A 13,425-nucleotide genomic window follows, 5' to 3' on the forward strand; every position below is an offset into this window, starting at 1 on the left:
GCTGCTTAGGCCGAGCAGTGCTGACAGCTTCTGGGGGAAGCCCTGGCTGCCACTGCTGCTCCCTCTGGGGCCACCACAAAAGGCCCAGGTGCCTGCAAATCGTCAGCCTTTCTGTGGAGAGAGGTGCTGCCAGCAGTGCTAGGTTGGGTGCAACCAGCTGGGCTGGGCCAGGCCAGGCCCTGCCAGATCTCACCCACAGACTGCCAGCCACGAACTCAGCAGGGTGGCCTTGACTGGCATGGGCTGGGCAAGGGGCAGCCTCCACACCTGGCCAGGCTCTAGTCTTGCAACCCTGAGAACTGCCATCACCACCGGGAGCAGCTGAGGGAACTGGGGTTGTTCAGCCTGGAGAAAAGGAGGCTGAGGGGCAGTCTTCTGGCTCTCTACAACTCTCTGAAAGCAGGTTGCAGTGAAGTGGAGGTTGATCTCCCTGGGAATAAGTGATAGGACAAGAGGTAATGGCCTCAAGTTGCATCATGGGACGTTTAGGTTGGATATTAGGAAAAAAATTCTTGACTGGTTGTCAAGGCCTGGCACAAGCTCCCAAGGAATACGATGGTGTCCTCATCCCTGGTGGTGCAAAGAAGCAGAGCTCGTGGTACTGAGGGACATGGTTAAGCAGCAGCTTTAGTAGAGTCAGAGAACGGTTGGACTGGACGATCGACCCTAAAGGTCTTTGCCAACCGAAACCATTCTGATTCCCTGACTCCCAGTGCGCATGCCCGGGCAGCGGAGCCGCGCACCCGCGCAGCGGAGCCGCCAGGGCTGCGCCACACGCGCGCCCGCGCCCTCCTTGCGGCTCGCTCCATCCGGGGACGCGATGACGTCATAGCTTCTCCGCGCGAGGAGCGCGTCCCCATCCTCCCACTCTCCGCGCCTCAGCCAATGAGCGTAGAACGACGCCGCAAAGCCTCCTGGGGACTGCAGTCCGGTGCCTCTTCTCCGCCCCTGCCGGCGCCGCCGCCGCGGGTCCCTGCCGGGAGCGAGCCCGCGCCGCGCCCCCTGTGGGCCGGACCTGCGGACCCCGCCGCCCTATAGCGGAGCGGGTCAAAGGTCGGAAGCGAGGCGGCGCAGCCAATGGGAGCGGGCTGTCGGCCAGAGGGGCGGGGCCGGTTGTGTTTTGTTCAATTGCCGTTGAGCAGCCTCGGCCATAGGCGCAGGGGAGGCGGCCCGGGCGGGCGCAGGTACGGGTGGCCGGCGCTACGGTGAGGGGGGGTGGGGGCAACGCGAGAGACCGCAGGGGCAGCCACCATCCGGGGAGAACGAGCGCAGCCGGTGGCTCAAACAGCCGTTCTGGCGGCCCGGACGCAGAGCCGAGCGGTGGGGAGGCTGCCAGGCCCGCACCCATCTCTTTAGAAGAGCATTGGTTGTTGCGGGGACCGGACAGCTCTCGGCGGGCAGGGGACCGAAGCGTCAGCCGTGCCTGCGCTCCAGGGGAGACCCTGCGGGGTGAGAGTGTCATCGGGAAGCTGCCCTCCCTCGCGACAGCGGCCTCTGGCTGCCGCAGAGCTGCGGGCTGCTCATCTCTTTAATTATGGGATAAATAAGCCTAGGTGTTGCGTTTTTATTGTTGTTATGGGTGCTCAGGCAGCGGGCCGCGCTCATCCATCACGGCCGGAGGCAGAGGTTAGCTGCCTTGCGCCCTGCCATTAGCTGCGGACTTGGTGTGGAAGCGAAGCGGCGGCTCTCCGCAGCCCTGCTAGAAGGAATAAAGGAAAATCCCTAAACCCCCAACTTCCCAGCGGCAATAATCGCCGCTTGGGCTGGGAACGGGGCCGGCTGCGCAGCGGGGCCGCGTCTCCCAGCGGGGCTGCTCCAGACGAGGGCCCCGGCCTGGCTCGCCGGGAAGGGAGGAAAGGTCCCCCGGGTTCGGCGGGGCGCGGGCGCTGCTTTGTGCCGCTGCCCGGCAGGACACCCGTCTGCGGGCACGAACCCCGGCGTTTCGGGCGCGATTCTCCCCTCCGTTGCCCGAGGATAGAGTTACGTCAGGGTAGGTGCGTGTTTTTCCACAATAGCTGCCTCACACAGCGATTCCGGGTGAGAAACGGGTTGATTTTCTACCTTCTCCTCCCTCAGCAATAGGAAAGTTGATCCCGAATTTATGCCCCAAAAGTATAATGACCAGTTGGGTTCAGGAGTCCGACCTCGCCAGTGAATGGGCTCTTTGTGCTATTATGGCTTTTTATAAGGGCATTAGCATGGCTTTGTTCTAATTATTTGTCTTATTAAATGTCTTCCTGACTGTATGAGGGTTAAACAGAAATATCTGCTGGCAATTTGGGATGCTATTTGAGGAGGTGGCTTTAGGGTCCCGTGAGCCGGAGGGGCTGGCCCCGGTAGCTGATCCTCTGGCATAGCGTTGCGTCAGTTACCTGAATCCTCTGGCAGGGAGCTGCAAGTGAAGGCGTTTGCCTTCAGGATGAGGATCCATCCCTCCTAACCGGCCAGAAAACAGCCGGGACAGTGCCCTGGCTAGCACTGGCACTTGCAGGCTGGAGGGTTGAGGGTGGCTTGGTGAGTCAAAGCCGATAAGACACTGGCTTTTAACCTGCCTTCTAACCTAGACCTTCCAGGCCTCGGGATGAGCTGAGCCAGCTGGTCAGATCTGTTTTCTGGTTCACTGTGCTTACATTAAAATTAGCTCCTGAGAACAGTTCTTGCAGCCTTCGCTGTTACATTGCCTCCCATTCATATGCCTGCCTGTTAGGAAATATTTTCATCAAAGCCATTTTTGGCAAGAAGAAGGAAGTTTGTGTATCTTGTGGCAAGCTGCAATGTTTCTAGATGTGTTTGAGTTGTGAATAGTCTGTTTGCTTCAAGTTGGGCTTATGAAATCTGCAGCACAAGGCTTGCTGAGGAGCTGAAACATTCCTGATGAAGCATGGGAGTTGATTTGGTTTTGTTGGAGATGTAGGGGACATGATGGAGCCCAAAGTGCTTGTACCTTAGTTATTCTGCTTCTGAAAATACTTGGAACAATCAGACTCAGAGAGGCAGGAGATCAATGTGTGTAGGGAGCTAAAATTTGTAGTTCTATGTACAGAACTTAAGCTTTATATGGTGGAACTCTCAACTAGAAAATGAGGTTTTTGCTCTCTCATGTTGAATTCATGGGAAATACTATTCATATTAATGTAGCTCTTATTTTTAATCATAACTATATTTTTTGGGGGGGGCAACAACAAGATGCTGCTCTTCACCCTGTGGAAATGCACACTGCCAGTTAGACAAACTTAAAATGCAGATCTGCAAGATCATCCCCTGTCATCATAACCCTTGCAGGATGTTCCAGGGTGTTGTAATCTGCCTGTCCTCTGGTAGCCTTTACCTGCCAGTGTGTGACCCCTGCAGTCGTTGTCTCTTTAACTTGAGAATTAAAGTCGATTAAGTAATTGTAAAAGGGTATTTTACATTTGATGTCGTTAAACTTGCCTGCTTCCCCTTGAGAAGCTGCTTTCTTGCAGGGTGCTGTGATTCAGAAGAATGAGGAATGAAAGCAGAAACATTACTTAGTTTTGCAACCATTGTGTTAAGTTCAGTGTAGGCACAAAGCTGTTTTTTATGAAAATGTGGTGGGCAGATAAACCGAAAGCTTCACATGACTGAGGTGACTGCAATTTATTGCATGGGTTGCTGTATTTAAACAAAAAAAAAAAATCATGAAGGATTTATTTTCCTGTAGGAATTCCTAGAGAGTCTGGTAGCCATTACTGCAGCTCCCTTGTTGAGTTCCTTCTCCTTTTCCCTTCCCTGTTCTTTCTCCCCCTTCCTCTCTTGCCTCCCCCCAGTCCACATTCCTTTGTGTTAGCAGTGATGATGGCAGTTCTAGTCACCTCCTGTGGTTTGATAGATTATTCCCTTCAGAAGCATGGTGTACTTAAAACTTCCCAAACACCAGCCTTTCCTCACTCTTGCACTTTTTTTTTTTAATGCTGGTTTGAGTTTTGTTCTAAGAATGTGCCCTTTCTAGTTCTGCTTTGAGTTTTCCTAAATGCTAGTAAGAAGCCTCACTAAAGCTTTGGTGGAAAACAGTATTTCTATTATCATCTACATTCCTTTTTGTGTGTTTTGATGGTCACAATATAAGCAGAAACTTCTTTTGGCAACAGTGAATGTCGCTCTCCCCTGCAAGCTCAAGTGCTGTGCTATGTTTTAGAGATAACTTCGCTTGCTTTAAACTTTTATTTTTCTAACATAAACCTCTTGGACTAATTTTAGATTCCCACATTCTTCAGATTTGATATTTGCTTAAGAATATTCACAGGACCTTGTCTTTAGGACCTTATCTTTAGTCTTACACAGTCTATCTGTAAAATAGCATTTAAAATATAGTAGAACAGGGAAGAGAAGTGTAGAGTCTTGCATCTGCTGGAAAATGTTTCAGTTGAGAAACTTACTGAGTTATAACCCCCAAACTGATAGATTTAGACTGGAGATTAGGAAGAAATTCTTTACAGTGAAGGTGGTGAGACACTGGAACAGGTTGTCCAGGGAAGTTGTGGATGCCCCTTCCCTGGAGGTGTTCAAGGCCAGGCTGGATGAGCCCTTGAGCAAGCTGGGCTAGTGGAAGATGTCCCAGCTCACTGCAGGGGGTTGGAAGTAGATGATCTTGAAGGTCCCTTCCAACCCAAACTATTCTCTGAGTCTATAATTTGCTTTCCCCTGTTTGAACTTGATTATGTTTTAGTGAAATTCAGGCCATAGCTTGTTGGGTGTTAACAGGGAGATCAGGGGTTCTGATTACCTCGTTGTTGCTCTGAGTTTGGTGTGATGACATTGGTTTGAGTTCCTGTGAAAACGAAACTCTGGTGCAGTACAGGGGAAAATGCTGTCAGTAGTAGATGAAATTACAGGCCTAGGGCTTTGGGCTTGCAGTGCCAGTGCTGGCAATTGCTCTTCAGTGTGTGGAAGTCTGCAAATAGAGCTAAGAGTGTGAAATCAGACAATATTTTGCCTAGAGCTGGCATCAGAAGTGGCATTTGCAAAGGCTGACTGGGTAAAGCAAGACCTAAATGGTGGTGTGGGGAAGGCACTTGAGGCAGAAGCAAGCCATTTGCTGAGCTGTAGAGTTGGAACCCAGCTGATACAGGAAATAGTTGAAGGAGTAGCTGCAGCACCTCTATCCTTTTGTGCTTTAGAGTGTGGTCTGTAGTGCTGGAAGGGTGGCATCTGAATTCTCTTCTGAAGAATCATTTTCTCTTTAATACAGCCTTCAGCCAGCCAGCCTTGGCAGCCGACTTGTTCTTTTGTTAATGCACTTAAATGTGCAAGGAAACAGAAATCGTTGATTTTCTACACTGGACTCGAAATGGGTTAACTTTAAAATGAAGAAAAACCCTTTTACTGTCCTAAAAAGACCTGATCCAACCAGACTGTGGCTTCTCTTCTACTGTCGCCTCCCCTTGAGCCATGAATGGAAATAATAGGAACTTCTGTTGGCGTTATATTAACTTTTAAGTCTCTAATTTGCATCTCAAATAACATTGTGAGCAGCATTAATGCCTTTGAGGGCTTTGGGAGGGTTTTTAATTTGTAGGGTAAATGTGTTTTTTAACCTAATTGGGCAGTTGAACTGATTATTGCAGCATGTGTAATTTTTACTCTCTGCAGTTGGTGTTGGTTATCAGTGGCATGAAATCATCCTTTCAGTGCTGGCCACGTGGATTCTGTTCCACCTTCTCAACTGTGGCTGTAATAAAATATTCCCTATTTCACATAGTGGCTGCTGTGTGATGTCTGTGTTCTTTATTCTACCCTCCAAAGTTTGTTGATGGAGAAGATTCTTGTTTTAAAGATCCTGCTTTCTCAATGAAAACTAGTTTGGCTTTTTTTTGTCTTCCTTCAAGATTTCTGTTGATTTGACCTCTTAATTTTAGAGTGATGAGAATTGAGCGTGTTCAAGGAGGGATACCAATGATGGAAGCTGTTTGTCATCTGAATCTGTCAAACCATGCTGCTTTATCAGCTTCCACGCTCCAAGAGCAGTGTGCTGAACATGAAAAGGGTTGGAGTTTGAAGCCTCAGGTGGGATGTAGATGGTGAATCAACAGTTGTGGAGCTATGCTTGAGTCTACATCTGCTGGGTTTTGGCTTTCGCAGCACAGCATTTTAGTCAGCAGGTTGGTTGTGGATGCCCCCTCCTTGGAGGTGTCCAAAGCCAGGCTGGATGAGACCTTGAGCAACCTGGTCCAGTGGAATGTGTCCCTGCCCATGGCAGGGGCTTTGGAACTGGATGATCTTGAAGGTCCCTTCCAACCCAAGCCATTCTGTGATTCTATGTAGATGGCCCCTGAGCCTGAAGGTGGGTTTTGTACCCTGGTGCAAACCCACTTTATCACATAGGAGACTTCAGTTCTTATGGACTGCTTAAGAGTGTGATTTAAAGTGTGTTGGTCTCTGTTTAGATCCCCAGGATCTCTTGGTATGGCTGGGTAACTTTTTTGTTTTCATGAAATGACAGAATTACAATTTTAGTATGGAGAGCAAAAAAAGAAGCAATCTTTTTGCTCAATTATCCCAGTCTAATAGCAGTGGCCAATAATTCTTCATTATGTCCTGTTAGGAATGGAGTGTAGTGCTGGGTAAGCCTGCCTCAAGACTCCTGCTGTGCTCCAGAGTGTAATTCGATGCAATATTTAGTAAGTGAGGAGGAGAGTAGTAATGAAAATAGCATTCAGTAACTGCTTAGTTGATTTGGGTAAAATACAGGATCTATTTCTTCTGGTGGGAAGAGGAATGGGAACCCAGGACCTTATCTTTGCAAATGTTAAGTGATGAAATCACTCTGTGGTGCTGAGGGGCATGGTTTAGCTCCAGGCTCGGTAAGATTAGGGAATGGTTGGACTTAATCTTTAAGCTCTTCTGTCAACCAAAATAATTCTATGAAATGGAAGAGCAAAGTTAAAACTTGATGACTGAGAAGTATGAGTAATTCAAGGGCCAAGCTAGGTGCTGTTGCCTGCTGTAAGGGACTACCATAGGTTAGGACATAATAGGGTTGCTGGTTAGAAGAAGATAGTGCTGGTACTAGTACATGTGTGGGAGTGGGACTGTGACTGTTCATGCATGGTAGTCCACTTGAGCTTGGCTCTGTGTGTGCCTGCTTACCTCATCCTCTTCCATTAATACTCCATCCTGACCAGACCTGTCTGGTTCAATATTTGGATAAGAAATTGCTGAGCTTGTGGAGGGGAAGATGGGCTTCTGCTGCTTTCATTTTTGTTTCACAGATCAGAGGGTTGGTGTTGAAACAAAGCAAGCAAGTACCTGGGTAAATGCTTGCAGTGCCAAAATGAATACAGGAGGATGCAAAAGGAGAGCATTTTGTCTGTGTGCTTCTTACGTGTCCTATTTGTGCCTGAGCTCCTAGGAGTTAATTCTTCCCTGATTTGGGGACTTCAGGTTTTGCAGTTTCTATGTGAAGATGGAACTTCTCAGGCACAGATCTCTCTTCTGGCTGCCTGAAACTACCACTGCCTGCTTCAGCTCCCCAGCTGTAAAACCCTGCATGTCTTGGTTTGTCCTGTGGAGTATTTGGGTTGTGTGCAGCATTTTCCATCCTCAGGAAGTCCAGGCCTAAGGCTATAGCTGTAGTAAAAGGTCGTGCATATGTTGGTGTGACAGTGCTTTGACAGCACATCAGTGGCAGCTATTACATCACTGCTCTAGGTTGTTAGAAGGCTGAGCACGCTCTTCTTTCTGAAGCAATCAGCTTCTGCTGCTCAGAGGAGAAAGATACAACAGGATACTGCTGAAATTTGCCCACAGCCACAGGAGGTGGCTGGAGCTGGTTTATTTCTGCACAGAGAGTGAGGCAGGTGTGACTTTTGGTTTATGGTGAAATACCCTCAACATACAAGTTCTGAAATTTTAATTTGAAACATCAGCAAAGTGGCTCTTATCTTGCCCTAGACAGAGTTGCTCAGAGCCCCATCCAGCCTGCCCATGGGGGCTTCTTCCAGGCTTGCATTCATAGATTGATAGAATGGTTTGGGTTGGAAGGGATCTTCAAGATCATTCAGTTCCAACACCCTTGCCATGGGCAGGGACACCTTCACTAGCCCAGCTTGCTCAATGCCTCATCCAGCTTAGCCTTGAACCACCTCGAGGGAGGGGGCATCCACAACCTTTCCTGGCAACCTGTTCTAGTCACTACTGTCACTACAGAATGTCTTTCTGCCCTCTAAATGCACAGTTAGATGGGTCCTGCTGTCAGTGATGCTGTTGGGCAAGCTTGGCTGTGGAGACTACAGCTGAAGCTGCTCAGGGTGGTCCAATGCTTGGTTGTGGGAGATTTTCCTTTACCAAGTATAATGCTCAAATTCTAGTAATAGAATCAGTTGCAAAATACCATGTATCCCTGTGACTAAACTTTCCAGTCGTGTTAGATAAACAGCCTTACACTTTGGAACTGGTTCAGGAGGACCTTCCCTTCCCCTCACCCTGCTCTCAGTTGAGCAGGAGATCTGAGAGCACTGAACAAACCCAAACCTATTTCTAAATCCTGAAGTAGCTGTTGAACTAATTGTTAAACCCAGCCCAACTGAAATGAGGTAAATGCCTCTTGCACCTGCAGAGCAAGGCTGCAGCTGTCACAAGCTTTGTTTATCACTTCAGTACTTCATGGGTCCAGGTGCTTAGGCACAGTGACTTCCCCCAGTGTGGTGGTTTGATGTTTTAGATCTTCAGCAGGAAAGATGTCCTTGCTTTATGCAGCAGCCTGTATGCTTAACCTTTGCATGAGTGAAGCTGCCAGGAAGCCAGATGTCATTTCAGAGGCTTATTTTAAAGTGTGCTTAGATAAAGCACTCTTCTTATCAGCACTGAAAGCTGATTTGAAAGATGGAGAATTTTCAGGTGAAGAACTGAAAGGACATTCTCTTACTGTTGACTTTATCAGGTAAATCTTTACTGTTTTGTCCTTCAACTTGGTTACCAGAAGCTGATCTTGTCAGAACGCAGTCGTCTGTAAAGGGAATTGCCCAAGTGGGAGGACACAGGGTCCTGTCCTCTCTTACACTGTTGTTGTCTGCAGACGTTATGTGCTTGACTTGCCTTACCTGCTGCCATTTAAAGCTGCTAGATTTCTGTCCCAGGCAGTGAAGATTCAACTAAATGCTCTTCCCCTTCTGTTTTTTAACCTGGTGTTTTTATGCTCAAATAAAACTGAGCTGGTTTTACCACGTAGTAACTGGAGTGTGGCCCATTTTACTGACACCTTCTGCCCCTTCGCTGCCCACACAGGAGCTTTCATGGATTCATTTCCTTGCTACTGGGACTTTATTTTAATGGTTCATGTAACTAGATGGGTGTTGTATAACTTGAGGCCTTTCAGTGTGCCATCTTTTGAGGTGGTGTCTCCTGCCAGATGAATTCAAGTTTCTTGGGTAGCAAATTACAGATGGTCAGTGATGATTGAGAAGAAATTTGGGCCTTGAGGGGGAGCTTGGTTGCCTGTTGGGCACCATATCTCCTATCTATTCAGAGCACTTTCATGCTCTCAAAAGACAGATAAGACAACAGAAGGCTTTAACCATGGTATGCAAACTACACAGAACCTTAGTCTTGCATAGCTCCTACTTCAAGTGCTTTCTTTTTTTAGACTTTTGGGGGGTTATATGAAAATATGTATTTGTGATAAACTGCTAAAATAAGGATATGCACATCCAGGAGCTTGTTCATACATCAGGGCTGAAGCACCTCTCCTGTGAGGACAGGCTGAGAGTGTTGAGGCTGTTCAGCCTAGAAAAGAGAAGGCTCCAAGGAGACCTTGGAGGTGCATTCCAGTATCTGAGAGGGACCTACAGGAAGGCTGGGGAGGGACTGTCTAGTAGAAGGGGTTGTGGTGATAGGATGAGGGGTAATGATTTGAAACTGAAGCAAGGGAGATTTAGGTTAAACATTAGGAGGAAACTCTTAACAATGAGGGTGGTGAAATGCTGGAACAGTTGCCCAGAGATATGATGGAGGCCCCATCCCTGGTGACACTCAAGGTCAAACTTGATGGAACCCTGAGCAACCCAATCTAGTTGGAGATGTCCCTGCTAGCTGCTTGGGGGTTGGACAAGAAGACCTCTGAGAGTCCCTTCCAACTTGATGCATTCTGTGGTCCAATGCAGCTGCACAGTGATCTTCTGCAGAGGTAGAATTGTGAGCCAAAGACTGAAAGTTCTCTTGTACCACTAAATGGGGTGTAATATTTTGTCATGAGAGGGAAATGTTAGTTGTAGAATGAAGAATTAGGACAGCAAGGCTCGGGGGAAGTGTATTTCATGTGACTGCAAGCACTGAGATGTATGGATATTTACAGAACACTGCTAAGCACTTGAGCTCTAAATTTAGCTCGAGCTGCAGTTCACCAGCTGTACTATTTACTGAAAAATATTTGGCCTGCCATAGGTTCCTTGTTTTTAATTTCCATAGTTGTACTCAAGCTAAGGTTAGGAAGACTTCCCTGGGTGTACATTACAGAGCTCATTAGATCCCTGAAATACCACGAAGCAGCAGCTTAACTCTAGTGCTTTTCACCTGGCCTGAGGCCTCCAGCAAGATCATGTCACACCTGGGATCATAAAACCAAACCTACCACTTGGGCATTGTATTTTAAACGATTCAGAGTGAATCTGAAAGCAGACAGGAGAAGGTTTATTAGTTCTGTGTGTTTGGGGAGCAGGATGTGTGCTTGCCACTGGTGAGGCCACACCTTGAATACTGGGTTCAGTTTTGGGCCACTCCAAGAAGGACATGGAGGCGCTAGAGCAAAGGCAACAAAGTTGGTGGAGGGTCTGAGGAACAGGTCTGGTGAGGAGCAGCTGAGGGAACTGGGGTTGTTCAACCTGGAGAAGAGGAGGCTGAGGGGAGACTTCATTGCTCTCTGCAACTCCCTAAAAGGGGGTTGGTCTCTTCTCCCTAGTATCAGGTGATAGAAGGAGAGGAAATGGCCTGAAATTGTGCCAGGGGAGGTTTAGGTTGGAGATTAGGAAAAATTTCTTTGCTGCAGGAGTGGTCAGGGATTGGAAGTGGCTGCCCAGGGAGGTGGTGGAGTCCCCATCCCTAGAAGTGTTCAAGAAATCCATGGCCATGGCACTCTGGGACATGGTTTAATGGCCATTGTGGTGTTGGGTTCGATGGTTAGACTCAGTGGCAGTTGATCATGTAACAGTAAAATCTGCGTTTTAAAATTTTAGTAACCAATTTAGGTCTTTATTTTGTGTTTCTCTCTTAGTGAAGTTGGGTGAGTTCTGTCTGTGAAGACTGAGAAATCTTGTTCACCAAAGTGTTGTTACCTTCTCCAGCACATGACCTGGCTGTGAGTTCTGCAGAGTGGAAGCCACCATCTTAACCCAGGGTGTTATTCTCTGGTGCTGCTTCTTGCAGGTTTTCTCCATCTACTGAGAAGGCTTTTAACAAGGTCTGGTTTTCCAGTTGGGAAGCTCTGAGCACTGTTTGTTCCCTTGGACTTGAAGGGATTTGCTGAAATGGGTTTAATTAAAATGGGGTCCAAAGGCTGTGTGTGATGGTTGAGGCTTTGCTTCTTCCTCAGAGGAGCACTTGCCTCTGAAGTGTGGGAGATGGAGTAGAAGGGAGTGCAGGATGCAGCCTGTAATTAGTGATGGTTTCTATATTGTCATGGCTGTCCCAGGGACCAGTTGCTGTTAGAATTAAGATGTTTTAGGGTCAAAACAGTGAAATCCTGGGCTCCGTAATGATTTGAAGCAGCTGAGGCAAGCAGACCTCATTTATTCTTGTCTGTCTCTGGAGGCAGTAACAACCCAAATCCTAGTTTTTCAACCTCAAAAATGGTGAACTCTTGTCCTGTCTTGCATGTTAACTGAGGGATGTTCTTCAGTAGACACTTTTCAGCTCTTGTTACTCCTGCTGCTGGAGCATGTGGAATATCTGAGTAATTTGACTTCAGTGGCCATCAGAATGCCTTCTAAACTATTTTTCTTGTCCCTGTTTGCAGTTCTGTGCTGGAATTGTGACAGCCTTAATCCAGGCTTGAACACCTCAGAAGGCTGAGGCTTCCTTTTAATAAACTGGCTTATGAAAGCATTGTGTGGAGAAAGCTGAGGGATTCTGTAGCTGAAGAAATCTCTGTAGTCTTGAAAAGAAACTGAATTGCAGATGGAGCTGACACTTTGAGTTCCAGCAAGTGCAGAGTGTCGTTGAGTCTTACTGTGTTTTGTCACATCCAAACTTTTCAGGGAGAGGAGCTCCTGTTTCAGTTGGATTTGCTAGATGATTGTGAAACAGTTTCAACAGAATCACAGAATGGCTTAGGTTAGAAGAGACTCTAGAGAGCATCTACTCCAAGCTTCCCAACATGGGCAGGGGTGCCTCTAAGCTAGACTCAGCTATTCAAGGCCTCATCCAACCTGGCCTTGAACACCCCTAGGGAGGAGGCATCCACAGTCTCCCTGGGCAACCTGTTGCAGAGACTCACTACCCTTGTACTGAAGAATGTCCTAAGATCCAGTCTAACCCTGCTCTCCCTCAGCTTCAAACTGTTCCCCTTTGTCCTGTTGCTACACATCCTTATGAAAAATCCCTCTCCAGCCTTCCTGTAGGATCCTTTCAGGTATTGGAAGGTAGCTCTAAGGTCCTGGAGTCTTCTCTAGGCTGAACAACCCCAGATCCCTCACCTATCCTCACAATAGAGGTGCTCCAGCCTTTGTGCCCCTCCTCTGGACTCACTTCAACAGCTCTGTGTCCTCCTTATGTTGGGGACATCAGAACTGGACACAGTATTTGAGGTGAAAATTTAGTTTGGAAACGCTTCTTTGGATGCTGCAGAAAGTGCTGGCAGGCAAAAAAACTCCCAAACCCTCCACATCTTTCATCTAGAGTCCAGTAGCAAACCAGATCTAGATCTGGAGTTAGTACTGCAGGGCTGATTAGCTGCTTTGGCTTGCTGAAGCAGATACAATATTTTAAAGGACCTATTTATCCCAGTTGGAATTTTGACTCCAGCTAATCCTTCTGCTGGGAGCTGGCTAAGTATGGGATTTTGGTAATGAAAGTTGCATGTAGCTCTCTGAAGAGCAGGAAATAAACTGAAGGAACAGCATGTGTTTGCATGGGATAATTCTAGTGCAGTAGGCAGAAAAGAATGGGATTGTGCTCATCAAGAAGCATCTATATTGGTGCTATCATCTGAAATCTTGGAGCTTTTCTGCTTTATCTGAGATGGAACTTCCAGTGAAGTGTTTTAAGTGTTTCAAACAGCCCTGGAGCTGTCTTCCCAGAGAGGTTGTGGAGTCTCCTTCTCGGGAGACTTACAAGATCTATCTGGATGTGTTCCTGTGTGACCTACTCTAGGTGATCCTGCTCTGGCAGGGTGGTTGAACTAGATGATCTTTTGAGGTCCCTTCCAACCCCTACCATTCTGTGATTGTGTGAAATCTTCCCAGTGAGTTGTGCTGT

At 47.6% G+C, this 13,425-nt stretch overlaps 1 protein-coding gene across 1 annotated transcript in view; it reads left to right on the forward strand.

Annotated features, from left to right (window-relative positions):
* Positions 1-1,159: 1,159 nt before the first annotated feature.
* FAM53A (family with sequence similarity 53 member A) overlaps positions 1,160-13,425 on the forward strand; it is a 50,661-nt gene continuing 38,395 nt past the window's right edge. The window contains exon 1 of the mRNA XM_054391499.1: positions 1,160-1,184. The gene's annotated coding sequence lies outside the window, so the exon portion shown is untranslated. The remainder of the gene's footprint in view (positions 1,185-13,425) is intronic.

This window comes from Indicator indicator, chromosome 23, assembly GCF_027791375.1.
Source record: "Indicator indicator isolate 239-I01 chromosome 23, UM_Iind_1.1, whole genome shotgun sequence".
In the NCBI taxonomy this organism is placed as follows: Eukaryota; Metazoa; Chordata; class Aves; order Piciformes; family Indicatoridae; genus Indicator; species Indicator indicator.